We start from the raw sequence: 25817 nt of genomic DNA, 5'->3' as shown, positions 1-25817 counted from the left end.
CTCTTACAAGGCTTGAACTTTTATGAGCAAATGCCCACTAGACTTAACCCTGCTCTTTCAAATTAATTCATTATGGCTTGTGTGCGTATAGTCTGCTTAAGGTAATATAACTGTGAATGTGTTATATGTAGTTGTATGTGGGTATGACTGCGCATATGTGCTCATGTATTTTGTGCTTGCCTGTGCATGTTTGTCAGACTACACACAGTCACGCAGAGCTAGAAAATTGTTTTAATCTTCTCTGAGCTCCATCAGCAGTTTATCAACCATGCCACCTTGACTGGGGGGGTTCGGGTCTGAAATGAATGGCAGAAGTCAGAGACGAGGGGTGTCTGCATTTCAAATATCAATTGGCGCTGTCAGCGTGACCCAGTGTGGTGAAGGATTATCTGAAATTAGTTTAGTTAATTCATCATCTTAAAGGGCAGTTGCTTTGCTACTGATTAGTTATTGTACACACTTGTCAATTAAGGGTCCCTGGAGAGTCTGTCCCAGGAGGACTGGAGCCGCACACACAGAGGAAAACATAGCAGACCGCAAGAAATAATGGAGAGAGGTAGAAAAGAAGCAAAGGGAAGAAAAGAAAGAAGAGAAAATAGACATGGAACGAGATGCAGGATAGACCCAAATAAAATCTAATGTGTTTCATATTTAAATTTGTGTTAAAAATCAAGCATCAACTTGTAATAAATTATTTTTTAAAGCTGCAATAATTTGATATGACCTCAGAGTAAATTAAAAAAATGTATGCATTGAATGTTTTTCTGTTTGTGTGTGGAGAAGGATGGCAGATGTGGTCATAGATGTGAATTAGCAAAATCAATGTGCGAGTCTTTGTACAAAGAGGCCAAGTGGAGGCCATCACATTGACCTCTCCACAGGTTTCTATTCCCATAGTTACTGTTGCTACGATACTGGGTACAGCTCACCATGCTATAAATGGCCAAATAGAGAAACCCTGTCAGAGACAAACAGTGAATAGATATGTATAGTACATCACTTATTTGAAGACATGCAGTTTTCTGGCAGTAGCTCATAGTTAAAGTTAAATTTTTTTATATTTTGAATAAAATATAGGATTTAAAGACGCTTCCCTTGATTTATTTATTAACAACAATATGTTCCCAGTATTCACAGAGAATATTACTACTTTTTTCCAGCAGCTGTTTTTTAACTGTACTATGAGATAAATACCTCAGCCCAAAAACGATGAAAAAAACATTTCTTTTAGTTTATAAAGCACTGAACAAGCATTTCTCTGTTCCTCATAATTATTTCATAAAGTACTTTTTGGTTCATCCAGCAACCCATAGGGAAGGATGAGAGACAATGTGCCAATTTTATAACACACTCTTATTGGACAAAAAATAGGCTTTTCAAACACACTTTTGGAAAATACAATTCATCTGGGAGCGAAAACATTATGATTTGATATACAATATGTTCAAAATTTCATATATTTTTATGAAATCAATTTAAAAATGTATGTCATGCTGCAAAAGTTACCCAGCATAGTCTTTGATAGGTATGAAAACTTTGGCAGTTGTTTTTGATGATCATGCTTTACAATATATTGTATGTTTTTTTCCGCCACTGATATTGCATTCAACAGTGGTTGTTAATTCTGGTCCTGGGGACCATTAATACTGCTGGTTTTTAATCCTAGCAGCTCGTTAAATAACGTTAATTGCATTCACCTTGCATCCCAGGTGGAAAAGAGTCCCTGATTAGGTGTTTCAAATGAGAAAGCTACCTATTTAATCCTACTGGGGCTGAGGCATTCTTGTTCACCAATCCTTTGTCCCCATTGTCCCCTGTAAAGATCCTATAGCTGTGACAGGCTGTGAAAATCTCAGTTTCAGTAAGTTCAATATGTGATTTTTGCAGCAACTAACACAATTAGCTAGTATAGTTCAACAGTCATTTTTCAATTGTCTTAGATCTTAAGATTATTTATCAAAATTTTATCACGTTTTTTTTCCCTAAGATCATATTCCCTGACTGTAAAAATAGCCATCCTCCTCCTTCATAGAAGACATGTTGACTTGTAATAGCAGCAAAAGCACAGGTGTTACTAATAACATTAACAATGGTTCTGTCCTGTTCAAGTGTCCCCGTAAGACGTGACGGTGACCTAGCGGACCCTGAAACAGACGTAGCTAAATAGAATACATCAATCATTCATTTTTATTATTTACACCTGTGTTTTTTAACTGTGACAAGTCATAATGTCTTCTGTGAAAAAGCTTGATTCAACAGACAAATGTTACCAAGAAGCCCAAAGTGTGTCTTGCTAAAAATAAAGTAAACACAATTCAACAAGCTACATTTGTTGCTTTTGCTGTTGCAGAAGAAAGGTGGGCAGCCCATAAAAACTAATTTCCAGAGCATGGATACACAAAGACGAGCGGTGAGGCCTATTGAGCCTAATTAGAAGTCAAAGTGTGAAAGCACAGAACACTGAATGTACTGTGTCAAGTCGACCCCGTCTGCCTCTTTCCACCCAGACAACCCAAACTACCTTCTCTCACCTCACTTATACTAATACTTCACCCTTTCCCCAAAGGTAAACTATCCCAGCAAGCAATCCAACAAAATTGAGCCAACTATGTGAACAGAGGGAGGGCAGACGGCAAAGAAAAGGAGAAAGGGCCTTCATAAATGCAAAGCAATGTGGTCTAAAACCACAGGGGTGAATGTAACCTTTTGCACCGGAGGACAGTGTTATTAGAGAAGCCAAAGTCAGAGTAGTCATTTAACTGTCCTGACAGTAACTGCTATTCCCATTAGTTTCAGTGCTGACTTCTGGAAATACAGTGGGTCTGAGAGAAAAAAAAAATACAAATGCCAGAAAATGAAATGATAGTGTTTCTACAATTTCCAATTCAATTTCCTCTTACTAACCTGCAGTAACAAGAGAAATCAATGCAGTTGTGAGTAAAGCATTGGAAACTGAGGGATGGCAATAGCCTCAGTTTTTAGAGCAAAACCAAAGACCACCTTGTTTGGAAAGATCACTCAGTGAAAAATAAATCACTCAGGAGTAAGATACTGGCATTTTTGCTGTCCGCTAATGTAGGCACTAAACCAGACATAACACTCTCCACCAAGTATGCCTTACAGAAATGGCATTAGTGTATTGTGGCATTAAACTTCCACTTCAGCCCTGTGCATCATGTCTACCATGGTACAGAAACAATTTCTTTTTCTTTTTTTTTAAAAAAGTAGTCTTCACATAATGATACATATAATGCTCTGAACAAAACAAACAAGTAACGATTAACCTCAAGTGTTTTAACGGAAGACTGCTGCAACAGGAAATTTGCAAAAACGTCAATAAAGACAACAGGCTTCTATTTCCTTCTATTTCCTGTCACTCCTTATGTTTGTGGTACCCAGAAAAAAAGGACCAAAGAGAGAGATCTCTGCCTTTCCTTCTGCCTAAAGCAAAACCCATCCATCACTGGTGTTGTCAACACAACACCCTAGCCTATAGGACCGTGGTGTGTACACCCTTTGCAGGTCTAAATTAAATCCTTGATCAGAGGTGTTACCTGGGATTAATGCAGGTGCCTCTATCGGACACGGGAGGCTTAGACAAGAAATCCGGCCCAGAATTATAGCCACGTCTTTTCTCTATAGACATCAAAGACGAAGGGATAATAGGGAAACGAGAGGGAGAGAATAAGTACTGTCTCCATGGCAGCCAGTGATGGAGGCCCTGCCCTCTGAGACCATTACAACATCACATCTGGTCTCTTCAACTTGAGAGCAGACCTTCAGCAACACTCCTTCCTCATTTCTAAAAAATGAAATGACAGGTTTTACAGTATGATAAGACATAATAAAAAGACATAAAATATCAGTTTATCCAGTGTCCCTTCTTGTAACTCAATGTGACAGATTTAAATATCTGATTAATTTATCCATCTCAGGTTTAACATGTTGCTTTCATGAGATGCCGTTTCATATTGTATGTAGTCTTCAGTGACAGCAACAAACATGATGCTTACTCACACTGACACTTTCTTATATACATGGGCAACTGAAATGATATACCACATATTACTACTAATCCCATGCAAAAATCAGTTGGATATAGGTATAATGATAAAACAGGATAGCATTTATATCAGGTTGCCAGGTATCACACACCTGGTTATATACTGTAACTCTGGATCAGGAGTGGAAAAGCAGATGAAGTGGTTTGAGAGGTTTCTATGGAGTACGTTGTACCTGATACAAATTTAAGTTGGCAACAATGAAGGCCATGGCCTACTCTGTAAGTAACGAATAGTCTGGATAGTCCAAAATCCATTGAAGAAAGAAGAAATGATGTTGTAAAATCAGTTGCAGGATCCCATTTTGATATGTGAGAAAATGGCCCTAGTACCATTATATATGAACTCTGACCTGACTGAGTAAATCTATCGAGGTCCAGACTGCCTTAATTTTTGTGTCACAGCAGGGTTCCTACATTCTTGTCAAAATATGGAAAATGGTTCCACTAAACTTATTTTCAAACATGGTTTTCAGCCAACACTTGTCTTCACAACAGAGAGAACTTTGCTTCGGAAGTGTGTCTGAGAAACTAGAAGAAGGTGACTCAATAGCCACAGAACAGAAAAAAAGCCAAATAACTGTTGAAGCGTGAACGTCTGAAAATGTTCTTTTCCTTTTCCTCTTGGAGCAAAAGAAAGCTCTGAAAGTCCAGAGATTGTGAAACGTTATTTTTCATCTTCCTTTTTTGAGGCACAAGGAAACCTGAAAAGCCATGGTTACAGCAGTTTAGTAACCATCCTATTTCAAAATTGAGGTCTTTTCAGATGTTGTGTGCCATTCAGACCTCCTGGGATTCTCTGCAGTGTGCTGTATGAGTCCTACCATGTCTGTGGGCTGAATGAAATTGTGGAAAGCTTTTTTTCCTGTATGCCGTCACGTTTTTCCTTCTTTACCAGCCATAGCTTACCCCGGAACCATGCGGAGTGGCTATCTAGCGCTGCTTGACGTCTGATCTGTTCTCATGTGGAAAAAGTCCTCCATCACACCGTACACTCTTACTCTCTTTCTCCTTTCATCAAGTTTTTAGATACATAACTTTATCCATGCATTGATATTGATATTCATGTTTCTTATGTCTAACCCAACTCTGTAGTTCAGTGTGTTGTGTTGCTTTGGTCTGTAATTTCCATGCTTTGGGATATGCAATCAGTGTTTGGGCTGCTACCGTAGATGAATTATCTCTTGTGACAAATAACTGTTGAGCAGCAACAACAACAGCAGATTGCCATGAAGAACAGAGTCTTTAATGCAGCAGCAGCACAAGCAACAAAATGAGATAGCTGTGAAGAGGCAGATGTTATAAACCACTCACTTAATTTGCTCCACAACAGTTTTCCTCCATCATATTAGAGCTGTTAAACAGGACGGAGTGTTGTTATGTCTCCCCTATATAAAAACTCATCAGAAAAGTCTCCCAAGACTATTGTCTTCACTCATCAGTGGATGAACAATAAACCTCTGGTGCTCCAGATATCACTGATAGCCATCTTAAAAAACACCACTGGGATTACTCCTGTCAGCAGGCGTGTGAAGTGTACATTATGGTAATGCAACCATCAGAAAAAATATTATATTTCTTGATTTTTACTTAACCCCCTTCCCCACCTCACCCATCTTCAGCTCCAAGAGACAATTTAGACTCGTCCTTGGCTCAAAGGCAGCACTACTTGAAATGCCTTTAGATTTGGTGCACACACACATCAAAGAGACCAGGAGCTTATTTTCAAGTATTTTGCACCCCGAGGCTAGGAGCTACTTCTGAGGCTGCTGTATTCCCTGTAAATAGCTTGGTTTTCTGTTCCACAGATCCCAGCAAAGCACCATCTACCAGAGAGCTGTGGGCATGGGCCGCTATGCTCTCCTATCACCAGAGGTAACAGGGAAAAAAAAAATAAAAAAAATCACTGTGCATAATAGCTCTGCCGATTGCTTTCCTAAGGTGTTGATCAGTAATGCTCACAACAACTAAACTCCAAGTCCAAGTCGGCCAGGGCAAAGGCATCCATCGCATGTTCTGCTTCTCGCCTTTGAAAGATCAAACTTCTCGTCATGCGTTTGATGGTGTTACTCTGTGATGTGCTGGAATTTTTTTTTGAGCATTCAGAGTCTGTTTTATCCGATGTTCATCGAGTGAGAACATAAACACTAAAATACTATATGTACTATAAGGGATAATCCACAACAGAGTGCAAAAGAGTGCAACTGACTAGAAAAAAAAGAAAAAAAATTAGGCCATGAATTCAGTGTTAGAAACTTTCCATTCTTTTCTCTTTCAAACATCATCAGTCAGCGTTGAAGATAATGGTGCCTTCACTTGTTAGTGGAAATGTGTCTTTAAAGAGAGTTGTTTCAGTCTGTTGTATCTACTGCTTTGTCTAGGATCATCCCTTCTACACTGATGCCCTTCTTCTTTGTGATGCCTGCTGCCAGCCAGCAATTCAGATGCCTGGAAGTGCATAGCATCATTCATGATAAGACTGCTTGCTGTGATTAGCCGTATGCCTTAAACCATGTATAAAAATTCATTTTAAATGTTCTTTAAAACCCATAAAACATCCATATTGACTCGGGGCTGCCAAGCTGTAGGGTGCTGCTAATCAGTTCACTCTACAGTCCATTTAGCCTCTGTGTCATTAAAGATAATACAAATAAAATAAGTGTTAACATGAAGGCACTTTGAATCCTTCCCTTGGAAAAAAAACCTGCCTCTCCTCACCAACTGTCAATAATTTGCACAAGATTTTTTCTTTTTTTTTTTAGTTTCCCACGCTTGCAGTGCATTTGTGCTGAACAAATTCCAGTTAATTACAAGGCAAATGGTACAAAATGTGCTCTGTGACCATTACAATCCTGTTTGCTATGCTCAGCAAGGATGCATCACTCATCACACCCACACAAACACTAGCACTCACAGATAAATGAAAACACGTAGATATAAAGACTCCAGCTAATACACATTGCTTCTATCTACACATGGTTGTACACACACGTACACACTGTTGACTGTCTCTCCTGATTACACACATGCATCGTTTTAATCTCTCAGCTTTACGCAGATGTAAAATTTCAACACTTTGCTCTACCCTCTCTTGACTTTGACCAATATTGTGAGATAGTAGTATTCCAGCAATGGAACTTTAATGAAAGGTTTTGCAACGAGGCATAGACGCTTGGTTGATCTAATGAGATCCCTAACTGTTTCTGCCATCTGCCAGACCCAAGTCATGACATTAACTATGCAGCCATGCTAGGCTTCAAACCTATTTTAGATGAAGCAACCCTCATCCGCTCTGTATCAAGTTCTGATGCACAAACAAATGCTTACCTCCCGGAAACCTGTAGCACGACACAAGTACTGAAAACTTTCAGTAGCATTATAGATATATTGTGGCTATGCACTATAGAACATGGTTTGAACGTTATTATATTGCATACTCGCAAATAAAAACGCTGCCCTGGCCTCTGTCTAATGTAATGTTTTTCTTTGATTTCACAGAGCTTTTTAGCAGTATTGACGTGGCTGGTATATAAGGCCTCGCTGTGAGTCAAACTCATCTGCAGTTTTCGAGGGTGCCATTGTTCGCCTGGCCGGGGAGAGGTCACTGCAAGGGAGGAGAATAAATGTGGAGTGATTGACTAGTCTCTGTTGGAGAAATGAGTTCTCTATTCATTCCCAGGCTTCCAGAGGTGAAACGTCCTTCAGGAAAGTAAACACAATCTGACAGGGCCCTACAACAGACGCAAAGGCACAGCATGGCACATGGCACTTTGCTCCACACTCTTCTCCGTTCCTGCATCCCTCCTCTCCTCACAGCCTTCAGAGGGTACAATGATTCATTGCTGAATCTGGACACTTTAGTTGGACTGTTATGGTTATTTTTTTCACCGCTTTGCAGATATATGCAATGATCATAGTCAAGCTCACACCCCTCTCTGAAATTAAAACAGGATGTATGAATCCAGAGGGATAGGGTGATCATACATACAAGGATATTAGTGGAGTTCTCTCTGTGGGCTCCCATCTCAGGTCCTACCAGATTCCAGGTCCCTCCTGGAAAGCAAATTGAAAACTGGAGCGTCCATCAGAGACCAGATTAGGCTGTTTTCCCGACATGCTTAAATTGCAGTAATCTTGAATGCAGATCACATCTGCAACTAATTGATGGATTTGCCAGAGGATCTGAGAGTGGTTGGGCTCCACTGTGAGCTCCTGTTTATTTTCAGAAGGCAGATGCTTTAACCCTTCCCTGGCTACCGCCAGCAAGGACCTCAGGCCAGTGAATCTTGGAGCTAGCGGCAGATTGTCAACAACTGTGACATAACTGTCCAAAGGCTTTGCCTAACATTCACCCACAAACTCTGCCTAATTAGAGAGAAAGATGTGCCAAGGTTTCTGTTATACATTGGTTTTGCATGAATAATTCAAAGCACATGAGCCTTACTGTTGTTCTTCAGGCTCTCTCTTGCCATTCATGGTAGAAGCTCCAGTGAGTATAAGAGTGCCTGCCATCCACTCATGCAAATACGCTCACAGGGAAAGTGTGGTTAGCAGCTCATCACCGCATTGTCACATACAGTTCTGTTAAATGGAGCCATGAAAGTTTAACTCATAGGCCACAGAGGCCGGATATGTCAGCAGTCAGAACTGTTCTCTTGCCCCATCTGAAGACAGAGACAACTTCCTTTACTCACAGACAAAAACACAACAAGGCTTTTAGCCAAAATTATCCCAAATTATGTTCTCACATGTATTTAAAAAAAAACCAACTCATGCAATGGTGCACGTATCTGTGAGAGACTACGAAATTTTAAAAAATATGTATGTTCCTGTAAACACGTTGGCATGTGTTGGTATTTTTGCATGTGATTGCAGAAAAAATGCATGAGCACTGTATATGTTTGGGGATGTGCTGTGTGTTGTGGTTGTGATCTATTTTTTCCCATTATCCTGCTGCATACGTGTGGTTCATTTACATTCATGGCTATCCAGATAATGAAGCTTTCAATCCGGGGGATCCTGTGGTGAGAACAATGAACCCAATTACCTCCTGCCGCCTGTGAGATGGGATGGCAGACTCTGAGTCAGATGGGAGAGGCTGCACTCGGCCGGCAATCCAATCACATTCATCTCACTTGCTTCCCGTTTCCCCTGTTCATGTGTTCTGCAGCAACTTATCAACAGGCAGGGGCCAAAGAACCTGGGATCATTACATCACACACACCAACAATTCTGCAAACACACACACACATGCATGCACAGACATATTCCCTGAGGTCCACTCGACCCCCACAATCTCCCCCTCCTGTTCCCCACCGCTAACATGCACCTCAGGTTTCTCTCTTTCCTCAAACACAATGCCTCACATTGATCTTACGAGCTCACGTACTTAACCTGCTGGAGGAGGAGAAAGAGGTAAGGGAAGGAAGGGTTTTATGGGCAAAGTAATATCTACCTCAATCTTGATCTCCTTATCAGCGAGCCAGGGTCTAAGAACATTCCTAATTAATTATGCAAGATACTCAAGTTTCCTTTTTCTAGCTTAATATTTCAGTTATACGCTCCGACTGAAATCATTCAGAAATGTGCTCAGCCAAAGTTAGTGGCAACATTATCAGCTTTTGTGTGGATGTGCAACATGACGGAAGAAATGGGAAATAGTGTTGATCAAGAGAGAAGTTAAACAAGCATGAAGAGCATCTTTTTTGATCACGTCTCTGATGCAATCCTATGTAATGAAATCGGTAAAGATGGCTGTTGAATGAGCTATATTACAACCTATGATGGGGAAAGATGACATGGATTTCCTAGATGATGATGTTCAGTGTTGAAAGTAAATGCAATAACAAACATATAAAACAACTGGTTTATCCAGTATATAGTCATATCAGTACTCCTCTTCAGTTAGAAGTTGTGCAGCACCAGAGCAGCTTTCTTTACACCTCTTTGAAGTTTTATAGGTTAAAAAAAAAAAAGTATAATGTAGTTCCTCTAAGAGAGGACTTGACATTCAACTGTGGCCAATGATAGAGAGTGTGCCTGAACCTAGACAGTGCTTAAGGGAATGTATTCCACTACTAGATAATTAGGCAGTGATTGCATGAGAGCTGATACCGATTCTGCATAATATTTTCTGCATGTTTCATGCAAAATATACCCTTATCTCATATTCCCCCTTATGGCCCCTAATTTTGACACTGTGATCAATAGTAATTGACTTAGTGATCAATGTGTCTCTTGAAGTTTTCCATCAGTCTGCGCTGCCATCAGTTGTGTCCACACTATTGTGGGGTGGTGTATGGTTTGTTAGTGGGGATCTGCATGCTAATGCTCATAGCAGCTCCCCTGAGTGGCATATAGGTGTTTTTATGTTAATGAATGTCAGGAGATGAGCTGTCGTTGGTCATCCCTGGGTACACATAGGTGTGAAGATACACATACCTGCCCGTCCATGCGTGCATGTTCTAGCACACACTCAGGCACAGGCACATGGGCACACACACACAAACACACACACACACACACACACATCCAGAGACTGCACACCCACTGAACCCTTGGATGCATTATTGATAAGCTACTAATTACGCTTGTTGCAATTTCAGCTGACCTTTCCCGGGAACATCCCGGATCATTATAAGCTGCATTCTCTCTTGAAATTGCAAAGGTAATCTACAGTCTACCTCCCTCGTTCCCCGTCTACCCCCAACACCACCACCCTCCCACACTACCCTCGATTCACTGCTCCATGAAGATGTGTTATTCCAACCCAAAATACTAGGAGACGTAGTTTGAGAAAAAGATACAGGAAGTTAGAGGGAGAGGAAAAGGAAAAATGAATGGAAAGAATGGGAACACAGTGAGGCACAAAGCTGAGTAAATTTTAAGCTTAATATCAAGTTTGCACATGAACTGTTTGTCTGTAAATTCTACAGGACATGAGATTGTGAGCAATGACTCTGAAATGACTGCTGAGAGTACCTCTTGAAGTTTATGGTTGACATTCTCAGCCTCACAGTGTGATCTCATTCTGTTAAAGGTTCAAAACTGCACCACCTTGGGTTATTATACCTGTTTGCATGTCATTATGATACTTTAGTGTGAAACATTCTCATCATAGTTTACCATTATGGCAAATTGTTAACGTAATGACTCTGTTTAAAGTGTCCCTGCTCAGAAAGTCATTGCTCTGAAAGTATTGGACAGGCCAAAAACTGGTTGTGTAGTTGGTGCTTAGAAAGATCAAATGGATGGAGTTCCATTATACAGACGAAAAAACATCAAACATTATCATTTTCTGAAGGACACAGAATAGGTTGATGTCAGATTTTTAAGCCTCCACAAAACAGAAGAATTTTTTTGGCAGGACAACAACAGCTAAGAAAGATGAATCCTCTTATTTTTTTAATACAGCGGTTGACTGAACCAAATACTCAAAATAAAATGTTCCTTCAATCATGTCACGGCCTTTAACAATCAAGCTATTGATCTGGAGGTTGGGTCATTTACAGGAATTTACTTCCATTTATAAAATGTAGTGCAATTTGTGTACGCACAAAGGGGCATTAGTAACATTTTTTTTTTCCATTTTCTTATAAGGCTGGAACAACTGCACACAACAAGCACACAGTCTGTCAAAAAGTAGCAAAGTCTGGCTCTGATGATAAAGCTTTAGAAACAAAAAGCTTCCATATAAGGTTCTGAGTACAGCTACAGACTGGGTGCTTTTCTACTATTGTTCTTTCACGATTCAGTGCATATACAAGTATTGTATATAATCCTCCTTTGCTTTTCACGAAAGATGGATATATACACATACTTACAGGAACAACACCGCATTTCTTTCAAAGCTGCTTGTAGTTGACTCACTTTGGTCTCACAATCTTTCCATCTATGCAGTGGGGAAATAATATAGACCACAGGTTAACTGGAAATGTTTGTCCAAGCCCACATGTAAAAACTTCAACTTCTTGCATTTTATTGTTAACTATTGCAACAAATTCTGACAAGAGGTCTGTGCCCACTCCGGTGCTAAAAAACCGCCTGGGGAACATGCAAATTTGAGCTTAACTCCTGTGTCAGTTTTATGACATTAATACCTTTCCCAACACTTCCAGTAATTCCCAAATTATGTATTCATAATATGTGGGTGTACAGTGAAAGGTCAATATTTACTGAGTGAGCCGATCCTTGATGTAAGACTTCGTTCTTTTGATTCTCTGAAATGTGGTTTTGGGAGACATTTGCTCTTATTGCTATTACCGATCTTGACTTATCCATCTGAGATCACAGGCATAATATAATTGGATTCTGTTACAAGTTGAGATCTTAGCTCTTTGCAAAAAAAAAAGAAACACATTTATTTTCTCAAACTAATATGTGCTACTGAAGTTAGTATGAAAGGCCTCTGCTGCTGCAGCAGGTGTATTTTCGGGTTTGCATGTCATTCAACTGTTGTATGAAGGTGATGGTGACAAATGTCTGCAAGAGTTTCATTCTATTATAACTTTAATAGTTTACCAGATTTTATCCTTCAACCTCCACGACTTTCCTCCTTCTCGGAAACACACACTCACCTACACACAACAAAAACTTTCCACAGATTCTGCAAATTCTCACTCTGAGGACGGAGTTTATAGAGTTAAAGAGTTATTCAGCTTTTCCATCGCAATCAGATTTTGTTGGTGATGGGAGCTGACTCGGAACCAAAATAAATAGATAGAACGAGAAAAGGGCTGGGAACAGCAGTTTGCTGGCAGCGCTGTGAACCAGGTGAGCCAGTGCAGGCAGGGACGACACCAGCCAAAGGATTAATGGTCTCAGGGGAAGCCAAGGTAAGCCTGCTGCTTCTGCTTGACATCTTTGTACTTGTAAGAGCACAGAAATTAGCCAGGCAATGCAGTGAGTAATGGCCAGGGTGCTTCCATCAGTCCCATTTAACAATGCATGCAAAGCCAACAGAAGAAAATGCAGGGAGCGAAAAAAGTAAATGTTCCCTCCTGAGCATGTGTGCAGAGTTGCATGGAACAGTTCATCATTTAAGGCCTAGAGTTGTAAATGCAGCAGAAATATTACACGTATGGCCTGTCTGTTAAATTACATATATTAAAAATTAAAAATCAGTCATATAGATAAATGTTTTTCCTGATTTTTGGGGGGGTGGGGGACATTTACATTATCAACCCTCAGTTTGGCTGTATTTGTGGACAAAAACATGACTTGCATCAGAAAGTAGAAACCCTGTATCCCTGCAACAACAGTATTCCCCTTTCAGCCTCCTTTCTACCAAATCCATAAACAATGATGGAGGAAAATGTATTATGTATGTATTTTCCAGATAGACATAGACCTATAATAAAATCTAGGGACAACATATCATGATGAGTGCCGACAGCGGTCCAGACCTATGAGGAGCCTGGGTCTCTCCAGATGTTCACATACTGTATCATATGGACGCGGGCACGCTCTCTCCACTCCACTCAGCAGAGACTTATGTCTCAGCACACACCAAATGTCAGTGACTCATAAGTCAGATGGTATCACAACATGCTCAAAATTACACGTACACACACATGCACACACACATACACTAAGATTGCCAGAAAAATAAGAGGATAAAGAACATCAGGGTCTGTGTTCATATATGCATAGCATTCCTGTCTTAAATAAAAATAAAATAAATGATACATATGCACCTTTTCACAAGCCTTTCTAAAATTTTCTTGCACTTAAGAATGGGCAGAATTTCTACAATTTTTCTACCAATTTTACTTCTCTCATCAAGAATCCAGTCAGCAAAACACTCCTAACCCACAAATACACTAAAAGATGCTGAGTATGAAATATTTGTATGATTATGACTTTGGCTGCAACAAGGTTTTATTTTCTGTGAATACAAATTGTATCAGATTCATATGTACAAAAAAAGAAAAAAGAAATGAGGCAGTACATTGTAATCCACAGTGTGGACAGACTTGCTGGTGGAACTCGGCAAATTCATCATAAACCTGCTTCCCAAAGGCAACTGTCTGCAACTGGACTAAAATATAACAAACCGTCATGTGGAAAGTTGTCACCATTTCTTTTTCCACTTCACTGCCTTTGTAAACTGTGTTACTTTGATGATTGGTGTCCCATATTTCTGAATGTCTGTCTTCTTGACTAGGTCACTGTCACAGACAATGGGCCATGTTTGTAATTAGAATCCAACTGATATATATATATTTAAAGTTAAATGGGCAGCATGTGTATATGTATGTATGTGTGTATATATCAGCCCCAAAAATCCACTCTTGGTCAGGCTTTTTTTGTAATATTAAAACTTTGTCACAGCTAGCTAAGCACATAAGCTGCAATGTCCCTCTGAAACAACTATTTGGACAATTTGTAAATCTTCTTGTGTAAATCTTTAAATCTCTTGCATAGTTCACTTCCTATGATTTTTTTATTATCAATGAAACTACGCAACCCTGCCTCACTTCCATTCCATAATTTCCTGAAAACATACCCACATAATCCTTTCAGTGAAAACCGTACACTTCTCCAAAAACACGACCCAAACTGTCTTTCCTCACTCCTTCCACACCTGCCAAATGGGACTGAGTCTTTGTTAGCCTTGCGTGAGAGGCAAGGAAGTTGAGAATACAGAATCCTTCTTGGCAGAGACAGGAGGGAATGGATGGATGGAGGAATGAAGGGATGAGGGGTGATAGGGGTCTCTCAGCTGTCTAAGACCTGGGCTCGTCCCAGCACACTGGTTCCCACTAATGACCAGAGGCCCTGAGCTCCTCTGGCTCCCCTGGGACAACAGCTGCTGCCATCCCCAGCTTCTCCGCAGGCTTTGAAGGGGACGTGGCAGCAGTTGAGTTGGCTACACTCCTGCCTAGCAGAGCAGCAACTCGGGGATGGGGACAGACAGGCTTGTTGTGCCAGCAGGGTGGCTAAGCCTGCTGAAACCCTATCCAGCCAATTACTCCCTCCGAATGCCAAGCTGGCTCTCTAATGGAGAAACAGGGGACCACACGCTGTTTGGTCCTCTCACAGGTTTACAGGTTTAACAGGTAAGCAGTAACACTCCCACTTCAGGTCAGACATTTTTTCTATCCATTCTGACAGTTGGAACTAAATGAGGAGAAAACCTCAGTTTGATTCTCTCCAAACCAATTTGTTTAAAATGACAAATTCCGTTTAGAGCTCTTGTTTCTCTCTGTCATCCATCTACTCACACATAGCCCCTGGTTAGGCTTACCCTTTAGACTATTTGCAGAAAGAGAGAAACTGCTGTATAGAAAAGTAGTGAAAATGTCCAGGCTAAAGGAAGTGGACGCCTATGGTTAGACTACCTAATCATTCCGTCCACGTTCCTACTGTTCAGATAAGCAGCACACTGCCTCCAGTGAGCCTTCCCTCCATCGACGGCATACATATACTTTAACACAGCTAATTTGTGCAAGTCTTGCAGCACTTGCACACCATTTAGAGATACACTTCAGATTTCACTAGAGAACCAGTGGACCGTATGGCGGGATGGAGGTCAGAATAAATAGAGCTGCTACAACCCAGGAGAAATACATTTTAAATATGTATTGTTTCAGCAGCCAGTGTTCTCGGTCAAAGCTGTTGAAGTAGCAATCAACATTACTGTTATGGTAAATGCATTGTAACAGCTGTGGGTGAACACAGTGTAATGGGAATAGTTTTGCTGTGTCACACAATCAACAAAAAACTTATATCTAATTAAGTTCTTTCATTTCATGTTATAGAATTTTTTTTATAGATTTTTTTTTTCTATGGCATTTTCTACAGACTACAGAATCCAAAGAAATTGAATCAGAGAGATGTATGAAATTATAAGCTGAGAAAATTCATTACATGTGACAGCTTCTGGACTGTTCTTCTTTCCTCTGTGTTTACAAAACAATTTGTGAGGGTCCGCTGAACCAACTTTCCTCTAACAATGTGTTATCAGACAGAGAAAAACAAGAGAGAATCAATAGGACCTGTGGTCATGTATAATTTGCAGGGCCAGCACCTGGCTGCCAACAAATAAAGATTTTTTTCCCGCACGTTTCATTCAAGGATATTGGACAATTTTGTTGGAAGTAGATGGCTATTTTCACCAAATCCTGGCTGCAGGTCAGCTGAAATGATTGAATCTCTGTAAGCTCGGTAGGTGCACACGGCACAGTCCCCATGTAAACAGGAGGCCTGGATGTGATCTTCACACTTCTTTGTGTGTTAGGTTGATATCCATGCAGAAGCTCGGTTTTGCATGGATATGCAAAGTGCACCTTGCAGAAGTCATAGCCAAACCACACTGGCGGTAAAATAAATCTTTTTAATTGCATAGAGAGTAGTGTGAAAATCTCAGCATTTTTTCTATGTACAATCTTCTACAATGTCTAACCATGCACTGTGTATCTGTGTGTGTGTGTGTGTGTGTGTGTGTGTTTGTGTTTGTCAGGTTGGTTGGCAGGCTGTGAGGCTGCCTTGGCTAGTCAGATAGCTCTTCTCCCTGAACCAGCTGGGCCCTCCTGCCTCCCTCCAAAGCAGTCAGTGCAGACCACATGGTCTCACCCCAACTCTGAAAGGTGCCATTCAGCCTTACACAGCTAGACACACATGGACACGCATACTAACACACACACACAAACACACCAAAGCCCTCACACAGTTATATTCAAAGAGAACACCTTCTGCTGTCCACACACAGCAAATTAACCTGTTCAGCTGAGCCACCCATTCACACTATTGCTAATCTAACAAACCAGCAAAAACAAACATATGAGAACATGTAAACCATCCAAAATAAGGAATTACAGCAATATGAATGCAGTTATAATAACCAGTTATAAGCCAGACTTTACATGTATCGCAAGTAAATGCCTGAGCTAGCAATTCCTCTTTTAAATATTTCATTAAATAATCCACTTTACATTAAACTCTTTATCTTAATATGTATTTAACATTATACATTATTTACTTTTTATTATAGTGCTACTCTGTACAGTCTATTTCTCTTTATGTGGTGTCTTGATGTTTTTTCTCCCCAAATTAAGGTCTAAGGATAGAGGATGTAATACATTGTATAGATTTTTAAAAAATTAAATGATTTGTTGTATTTTGGTGTTCTAAAGAAGCTGCAGGTAAACAAGTAAAAGTAAAATTAACATACATAGCATTTGATGCCTTCAGTTGTATCATTCGAACATGTTTAGCTCAAATAAAATTTTGTGTATAGAAGAATCCCCTCTTGGTTCCTTGCATTGTCAACAGTGTTATTCTGCAAAACGGGTGAACTTTTGAACTGTGCTATGTTTGGCAGAGGAGCTCTTTGCTCCCAGAGGTTTGTTCTATCAGTGCTCTGGATGAGGTCGCTGAGGTGGTCAGAAATAAAGAGATGTGTTGCAGAGAAAAGGCAAAAGAGGAGGAGGGGCAGAGCAAGAGCAAGATGTTGGGAGGTCCAGGTCACATGGTGGGCCCCAGGACCTTGTGTTGGAGGTAGTGCACTTCCCCTGAGCTACATTTACCCTTTAGCTGCAGTCTGGCAACCAGGCTGAGTGGACAGAGGTAGGTGGGGGGAGCGCGGGGCACCGAGGGAATGAGAGAGAAAAGCGAGACGAGTGAGCTGGAGAGAGAAATGTAGCATTGAATCCTAATGTCAGATCAGAGCTGAGCTGAGCGGCGAGGAGATCTCTCCTGCCAGCAGCGTATGAACATGCATCTGTATCAAGGGTAAAATATTGTGATCTTTGATTATTCCCTCTTTCACCTTTCATTAATGTCATCCAGATAGAAGGCGATGCAGCTTGACATACACACAGAAGAGCAGAGAGGATTTCATGGACAGACTGGTGAGATAGCACAAGATTTTGACAGTATGCTTTGTTTCCTCTGCGCTGTTACTTCTCTGCAGCTGTAGGTCATACTGAAATTGCGATTTCTGTAGTTCGTTTTTGTATTTGTGTTCTGTTTTTGCATGTGATAAGACAGGAAGTAAACGATTTGCACTGATCATGTGCGATAAAGACAGAAAGAACATTAATAAGTGGGATACTAGCTGAATCACACATAAGTAGAATCATATGTAGAATATGTAGTAGAGTCATATTATGATATGTGATGTAACGATGAGACAACGAGAGGTTAGAAACAACTGAAGGAGGGGAGAAGAGGAAGGTGAAGTGGGGTAGAGCTGGGCAATATGGTTGAAATCCTTATTGCATGATTAATATTGATATTTTCGAACATACATTAGATATATATCATGATATGCCAAATGTGTGAAAAACCGCAAGTTCCATTGTTATGCATTTCATGAGATAAAAGGTGTAAAACAAAAATTAATTCTTCTAGTCCTTAATTACAGCTTTCTCTGAATCATTGATTTAAACAACAAACATTTCTAGAGCTATAATGTAATCAAAAAAACAATTTTGCTGAAACTATAGATAAATAATGATAATGCATTACTGCCCAGCCCTACGTGGGGTGTGGAGCAAAATTATCATGGTGGGGTCTGCACTTTGTTTATTTTAATGGAATCAAACGGTACAAATAAAATCCTGTTTCACTGTCGTGCAGGGATCCCATTTCTCCAGATAAATAATTCATATTGTACATGCTGGGAGGCCAAGAATAGATTCCTAAAATAACAGGAGGGTAGAGGGATGGAGGAGGGGGGGGGGGGGTAAGAAAGAGGACGACAAGTATCCGAGAGGGCTGACATCCAGCGAGCTGAGGACTTCGGCATTCCTCAGTCCTTACTTGACCTGGAAGAAGGAGAATCTCTTGATACCATTGCCGTCCCAGCTATCATTACACCCACCATGGAGCCAGAAGATGCCATCCTCCTGTCTAACGCCCGATAGGTCCAGATTTAACATGTTCCTCCTGTCACTGGGTCCTGCCCCTGCTGTCAGATTGGTTTTGTTAAACTGAGCTGCCGCAGATTAAGAGACCCGATCAGATTAGGACACCAAATCGCCTTGCAAAAGTACCCCTCCCTCCAGCAGTTGGAGTAAGAGGGTCGCAGCAGTGTTTCAAGGTTTCACTTTAACATTCAGGAATCAATCCCTGTTTCCAATCCAGCATATTAGGTTGATGTGTGCCAGCAGTCCAGGCAGGCATCTGTCGAGGGCTGTACCTTTCCCTAAAGCACATTGTGCCTGCGCTGCTCCCCGATTCCCTGATAGCATTAATGCCAGGCAGATGTCCCTGAACTAGTCCAAAGATTTTTGTAATATTAGAGTTGTAGACTGGCCTTTTTTTCTTCACCCCAACCAAATTTCTTGAAATTCTCCTGTGGCTTTTAAGAGCAACACAATATTGACCCACAATATCTTTCACATCAACAGCCAAGCCATTCACTTCCCTAATGGTAGGAAAATCAATAGGTAACGAATGGGCTTATTTATATTTCAAGCAATGATGTGTCATGTTTTGGGTTTTGTGACAAGTTTATTGCTGTAGGGGGTTATTGAAGATGTGAGGACGACGCTGTGCGATATAATAATGAAAAAAAAAAATCATGTCTGTGGATCTCTATCAGCTGTTGTCATTCTACAGCAAATACTGCCTGTTCCAGATGGGGATCTCTGCCTTATCAAGACACTGCTCCACCTCTGTCATTAGTCTAAGTCCAACTTTGTATCTAATCTAGAATGAAAAGACAGTTCGGCCCCTCAGATCTCACCCAATGACTCCCTTCAGTATCAAAGTGCTCTTTGAAGTTCATGTTCTATAAAATTGGTTCAAGTGTCAGGTCAGAGTTCCCGCAGCCAACGGCACGTCAGTCATTTGAAGCCTCATTCTTCTTTCGTCTTATTCTCCAACGCGACCTCAGCTGCCTTTGTATTCTTTAGCAGGAGCCTTCTTCATGTTTATTGCAAAGAGGCAATCATTATGGCCTGTGTTTGGACCTGGTCACAAGCCCCTAAGAACTGAAATATCTGGTGATACACTTATTAACTTTTTTGCACAGAGACCTATTCGACAATCTTCCTTGACAATGTCAGTCCGCCTGATAGACTCATCAATGAGATGAGGCCGGGGGAGAAGTCAACGGAGTAGGAAAAAAAGAATAAAGGAAAGAAAAGGCAAACAAAATACACATTAGGGGATAAAACTGATACAAATATCAGTGCAAGATCTGAGGGATCTACTGAGTCTAAAACAAAGGAGAAAACACAAACTCAAATAACGAGTTACCATGAACCACAGTAAAGCCAGGGCAGTCAAAGCATGACCACGTCAACACTTGTACTTCAGGCAGTAGCGCAGTAATAACGACTTAAGTCGGAAATACACACATACACACACACATATACATATGAATAATGTGAAAACACTCCTTCTTCCTTCATGCACCAAAGCTAAGGTTACCCCAATCATCTTTTCGGCTGCTGCAGCTTTACAGGACCAGAATGACTGCTTCTCTCTCCATTACCTCTGCACTCATTTGACTGGCAGATGGGTGGAAAGACGGTGGATGGAGAGTGGGCGGGCGGGTAATCATGGGACTGTGTGTCACAGTACGTGCGTGTTCGCAGCACTATTTGTCGTCTCAGCAGGTGAGATGAGAAAGGCAGGTGAGACGTGGCTGGTCCTAATTTAAAAGCCTCTTTACGGTGCCCACTGAACCAACGTTGGCATTCCCTAATGGTGCATCACAGGCGCGTCATCCCGTGCTATTCCTCTCCATCCCTGTGTCCTATGTCCTTGTCTGTTGTCATTGCTCTAATAGCTGCCACAGCTTAAGTCACAGACAGTACAGGCTTAACAATATGCTGCCAAACTCTTTGCAGATTCAATATTCCACTAAGTAGTGTAGTTTTTACATGTAGGAGTACTAATCTCAGTAATTAATCCACTGCTTCCATATCTGTGCTTGAATCATGTGGTTGGAGCTGGTGTCCTTTCCAGTCCAATGGTAGCATGATGCAGGGATTTGAGTGAATGGCGTGGACTGACAGTGAGAGAGACAGAGGGTGATATGAGAGGCTAATGGAGTTAATATGCTGAGATGGAGAGATAAAGGAAAGGAGAGGTTAGATTTGAGGGACAGACATTGAAAGATAGCTGAGTTACAGGTACAGGATCTGAATACAGATCTAATTTTGCAGCTGAATGTTTTCTCTATAACTTTGTTCTCTCTACTTTCTGCTGCTGCAACTGGTTCATACCTGCAGAAGCTAAATGCACTCCAAAATCTATTACTGTCATCATGCATACACCTAATGTGTAAAATTTTGATTTTATATCAAAAAAAGTATAAAAGCTGGCATTTTCATATATCTGGAGATATAGTTATGTTCAATTTTTCCACACTGAAGTGCTCCACCAACGGAGTGAAATTGCAGTTTGCTGTGTTGTGTAGACAAAAATAAAGAGCGCATTGCTTATATCTTGAATCCTCTTTTGTACTGATTGGAGAGGCATTTTCTTTCTGTCCATATACTAGGGTGGAAAAAGCCCATGTTTTCATCTTTCCTGTCTCTTTCTTTGTCATCATTTACTCGACCCGCCATTCTTTCTCTCGTGCTCTCTCATTTTGTATGTCATTCATGTTCTTTTCATGTCCCCACTCATGAAAGATTCAAGGTCATTTTCATATTATAGCGGTCATGGGAGAAAAAAAACGACAACAATCATGAAAAAGCCACACATTCTTTTTCATATTAAACACACTGAAAGAAAATATGAATCTGTAAACATTTTCAGATCTTATGAATACGGTAAAGCTATTAATTTGAGTGACAAACAGCCATTAGCTCTCTATAACTGCTGGAAAGGACAGTATGGCTTCTGCTCATGAGAACACATCTTTTCATGGGAGTCTGTATAGTGCAAAAGTTGGTGTGCATTGAAATGGGCCAATGTTTGTGCAAGAACAACAACGATTTTTGTTTCTCTCTTGTCAGTTTTTGTGTATGCCAAAGCTCTTAATAGTCTTTGGCCTCACTCAGTGAGAAAACACAGTATTTTCATTCCACATGGAGTACAGGAAGCAAAGGTCTCCCAAAATTAGAGCAGAAAATTCAGCGCTCAACTGTGAACAGAGGAGAGCAAAATCTAAAATCTATTATTGGCCTTAAAAATGATAAAAACATTCAAAAACATCTCATTATGATTCTATTATGTTATGTATATAGTATTCCGTATATACAGACCTCAGAAGCCAAGTACCGCACATCACGACACTTATCTAACTCTGTCTAACTCGAACCAAAGTGGGGAGTGGAGTATGTATCTGTTATGTATGTGTAATCTTTATGTGTGTGCCTGTGTGTGTGTCTCCAGCCTGCTTTAATCTCCTCCCATCTGCTGGTGGACCTCCTCTCCCTGTTCTGAGGCCTGCCGTGCCCTGCCCGATCTGCCGTGCCTGACCTCACGATGTGTGAGTGAGTGTGTGTGTGTGAGCGTGTGTGTGTGTGTGTGTGTGTATGTGTGTGTGTGTGTGTGTGGACTGCTTGATGAGCCTGCTTCCTTATGAAGTGGTGTCATTAAAGCAGAGAGAAGGAGCAAACGGGTGATTGCAGTGATTTGGCAGAGGTTGCACAGACTCTGTCCTCCAATCAGAGCCCTCGCCTGGCCTCCTCCAGCTCCACTGCAATCACAGAGCACCAAGTCCACAGAGGACACACACACACACACACACACACACACACCCACACACCAGTTTATCAGCCTCAGGTATGAGCTTGTCAAAGCCATTATCTGTTTATACTGTGGGTACATATATCAGAAGATTTATATCAGCAGGCTGCAGTCAACACCTAATACTGTAGCAATGTAAATATATTTTTTCAATTAAAATTAACTGACATCACAAGATGATCTTAAATATTAAAATACTTACCATATATTAAAAATACTTCAGATCATAATATAGAGACTAAATTAAATGCAAAGGTTCCTAAAGTAGGCAAGCATTAAAAAGGTCACCTTTTTTATGTATCTACATACCACTGTTTACGTTCTAGGTAGGTTAGCAAGCTTTTGCCAATCTAGCATGCGCTGTGAATAGAAGGTACTGTGAAGTGTGTAATGGCACTGTGAGACTACTGCTTGCAATTCCTACAGTATTCAAAAAGCCCTAACAGTAGATTCCCAAGAAATGAACAGGGAAATGTAACAGATGCAGTTAAAACTAAACTAAACTAACATTTTATTCATTTTTAATTAACATAATGTCACCCTGTTAATTTTGACAGCCTAAACCCTTTAATATGTACTGTACAGTATGTTGTCTAGTTAGGAAAAGTACATTTAAGCAAACATATCACTAATAATGCACAATATTGTTGCATCTAAAAAAAGCTTTCTTGACTGAAATTTAAAGTTAAGTAGAGGTTTCGTCACAGTATCAATATCATGAGGAGATGTAGGATTATCTATACTGTGTATTGTGACTTTAAATAAATCAAAGTGCTTTGTTTGCATGGTACAGAACTTAGGATTCCTTATTGTCACAGCAATTTGGACAACTACTGTACACCATTTACATGCTTTGATATGTTCAAAGGGTACAGGGAAAAGAAGCAAGAGGGGGACAAAGAGAGAGAGAGAAGGGGGGGAGTGAGATAAAGAGAGAGAGAGAGAATGAATTATAAAGTGTAGAGAATTGAGCACTAAATTGATCTGCAGTCTGTCTGTCCCCAAAGAGGTTGAGGTGCTGTAATGAGAATGGCAGACCAGATGCATACAGGGGCCGTCTCTTCCCCATCTCCATCGCTCTCTGAAAGAAGACAAGTTTGTTTCTCAAGGTGATTGTTGCGGTGATAAGGGAGAGGGTGTTATTAAGGGTGACAGCGGAGGGGCTGAGAGGCAGTGGCTGACTGGATAACCTTGTCCCCATCCCCGCCTCGCTTCCTTCTGCATGAGCATCTCCACCACTGGCCTGCCCTGCCTGCTTGCTCGTCTGAACACAATCTGCTGGCTGGAATTACCTCCCGGCCCCAGGAAAACTAAACATGATTTCTGACCTTTCCTTTCTGTGTTCAACAGTAACCTTTGCTGATCCGCCTACGCTACGAGACCATCGCAACGAGCAAGGGACGGGGTGAAAAGGATGTGTGTGTTTTTAAAAAAGGGGAATGAGGATGAATGTGTATTTAGCTGTATTTATGTATGTATACATATTCACAAGCAGGCGCTGGCGGAAAAGGCAATAACTGCAACATTTGTACAATATCATGAAATCAAATACAGCAACCTTGCAATAATGCTACCTCTGCAAAGCTCAAAATGTCACATTTTTGATGTCACCTTTCATATTTTTTTTAGTTTGTGATGTTATATGTGTTTTGTCTTAAGGTGTTCCTGTTGTTTGTTCTACATCCTGTAAGTATCCGCTGCTTATATCTATGTATGTGTTGACTGAGTGTACCACAAAAATTGCAGTAATATAGTATTTGCTTGGGAAAAACAGTATGAGACACTGTGATTTCAGAAATACTGCATCTTTCAACTAGCTAAATCCATTACATCATCACTCTGCTTTCTCTTGTTGTTCTTTGACATATCAGCAAGTTTTATACAAGGTATTATCATTAGTAGTTTGTTAGATAAGGCTAATTGATCTCTACCTACCCAGTGTATTTGCGAATTGTTGTGATCTACTTCTTCCACTGACTCTGCATAACTCCTACAGCGCTCAGCACAATCTGACCCTCAGGAGCAAAGCACATCCCTATAGAAACAATGTCATCATCTCTTTCTCTCTGTGTGTTTGTCTGTTGTCCTCCCGCTTTCTCTCCTCCACGTCTATCTTCCATAAACCTGATTCACCCGGTCTCCCCTTCAAAACAAATCAGTTTGTGCTGATGTGACGGTAAATTTAAGAGCTTACAGGCAGAGTGACCTGAACATCCCAGGCCGGCTTGGTGGAGTTAGAGGACTGAACTCTTGGCTAGCAGAGGCCTGCGTATCAGTATTGTTTGTGTAAGAGTACCAGAGGGGATTTGGACAAGGAGTGCAAGCTCTGAATGTGTGACCCATGGCTGGCCTTACCATTGGATTAGCTCACCCTGATCCCCACAACCTCTGAACATGCTCCTCACTATTTCAAGATCTATCCATTTATGCCCAGCCAGTGATCAGTAATCTATAGATCCACACTTTCCACACGTTTCTGTTTATTTTGCAGTTGTTCTCTCTTTCTCTCTCTCTCTCTCTCTCTCCACCTTCAGTGTCTCAGAACAAATTCCCTTCTTCCACCTCTCTACTCTCACCATCCATCTTTCCTCCCCTCATTCCTCTCCCTCTAACTACCTGTCTCTCCTTCAATCCTCCTCTCTTTTCTAAAGGGGATCAGTGGAGCTTAGAGGTCTTCCTGCTTGCTTTATTACAGAGCTGCTCTGACATGGGGAGCTCGTCTCTCTAGTAAGGAAAGGAGAACACCACTGATGTTTAATACATGGACCACTCTGTTGTCTTTTACGCCAGATAAATTCATCATCAAAAACTGAGCGCAGAACAGCAACCGAGCATGTAGCCCTGCTCTCTCAATCTAGATTCCCAATCTTTCTTTTTTTTTTTTTTTGTGCTCACTCTACATTTAACTTATTGCCTCTCGCTCCGCTTCTCTCTCTCCCTCTCTCTCTCTCTGTTTGTTCCGTCACATCTCAGTGAACTGGAGCAAACCTTTTCATTGTCCTTCAGTTGGAGTAAACACACAAACACAATGCAACACTGCTGCTTGGCCCGCAATACGAAACACAGCACATGAAAAGAAAATTGACCCATTCCATTCAGC

The 25817-nt window shown here is 40.8% G+C and overlaps 1 protein-coding gene and 1 long non-coding RNA gene across 7 annotated transcripts in view; one reads left to right on the top strand and one right to left on the bottom strand.

The window, feature by feature from the left end:
- celf5a (cugbp, Elav-like family member 5a) overlaps positions 1-25817 on the bottom strand; it is a 187285-nt gene that overhangs the window by 47672 nt on the left and 113796 nt on the right. The window lies entirely within an intron of this gene.
- LOC122988523 lies at positions 1785-6670 on the top strand. The gene is made up of 3 exons (XR_006404827.1): positions 1785-1861; positions 5869-5935; positions 6442-6670. It is a non-coding gene; the product is annotated as an uncharacterized LOC122988523 (long non-coding RNA).

This window comes from Thunnus albacares, chromosome 9 (genome assembly GCF_914725855.1).
Source record: "Thunnus albacares chromosome 9, fThuAlb1.1, whole genome shotgun sequence".
In the NCBI taxonomy this organism is placed as follows: Eukaryota; Metazoa; Chordata; class Actinopteri; order Scombriformes; family Scombridae; genus Thunnus; species Thunnus albacares.
The sequence above is the reverse complement of the archived record's forward strand: the minus strand, read 5'-3'. Positions and strand labels throughout refer to the sequence as shown.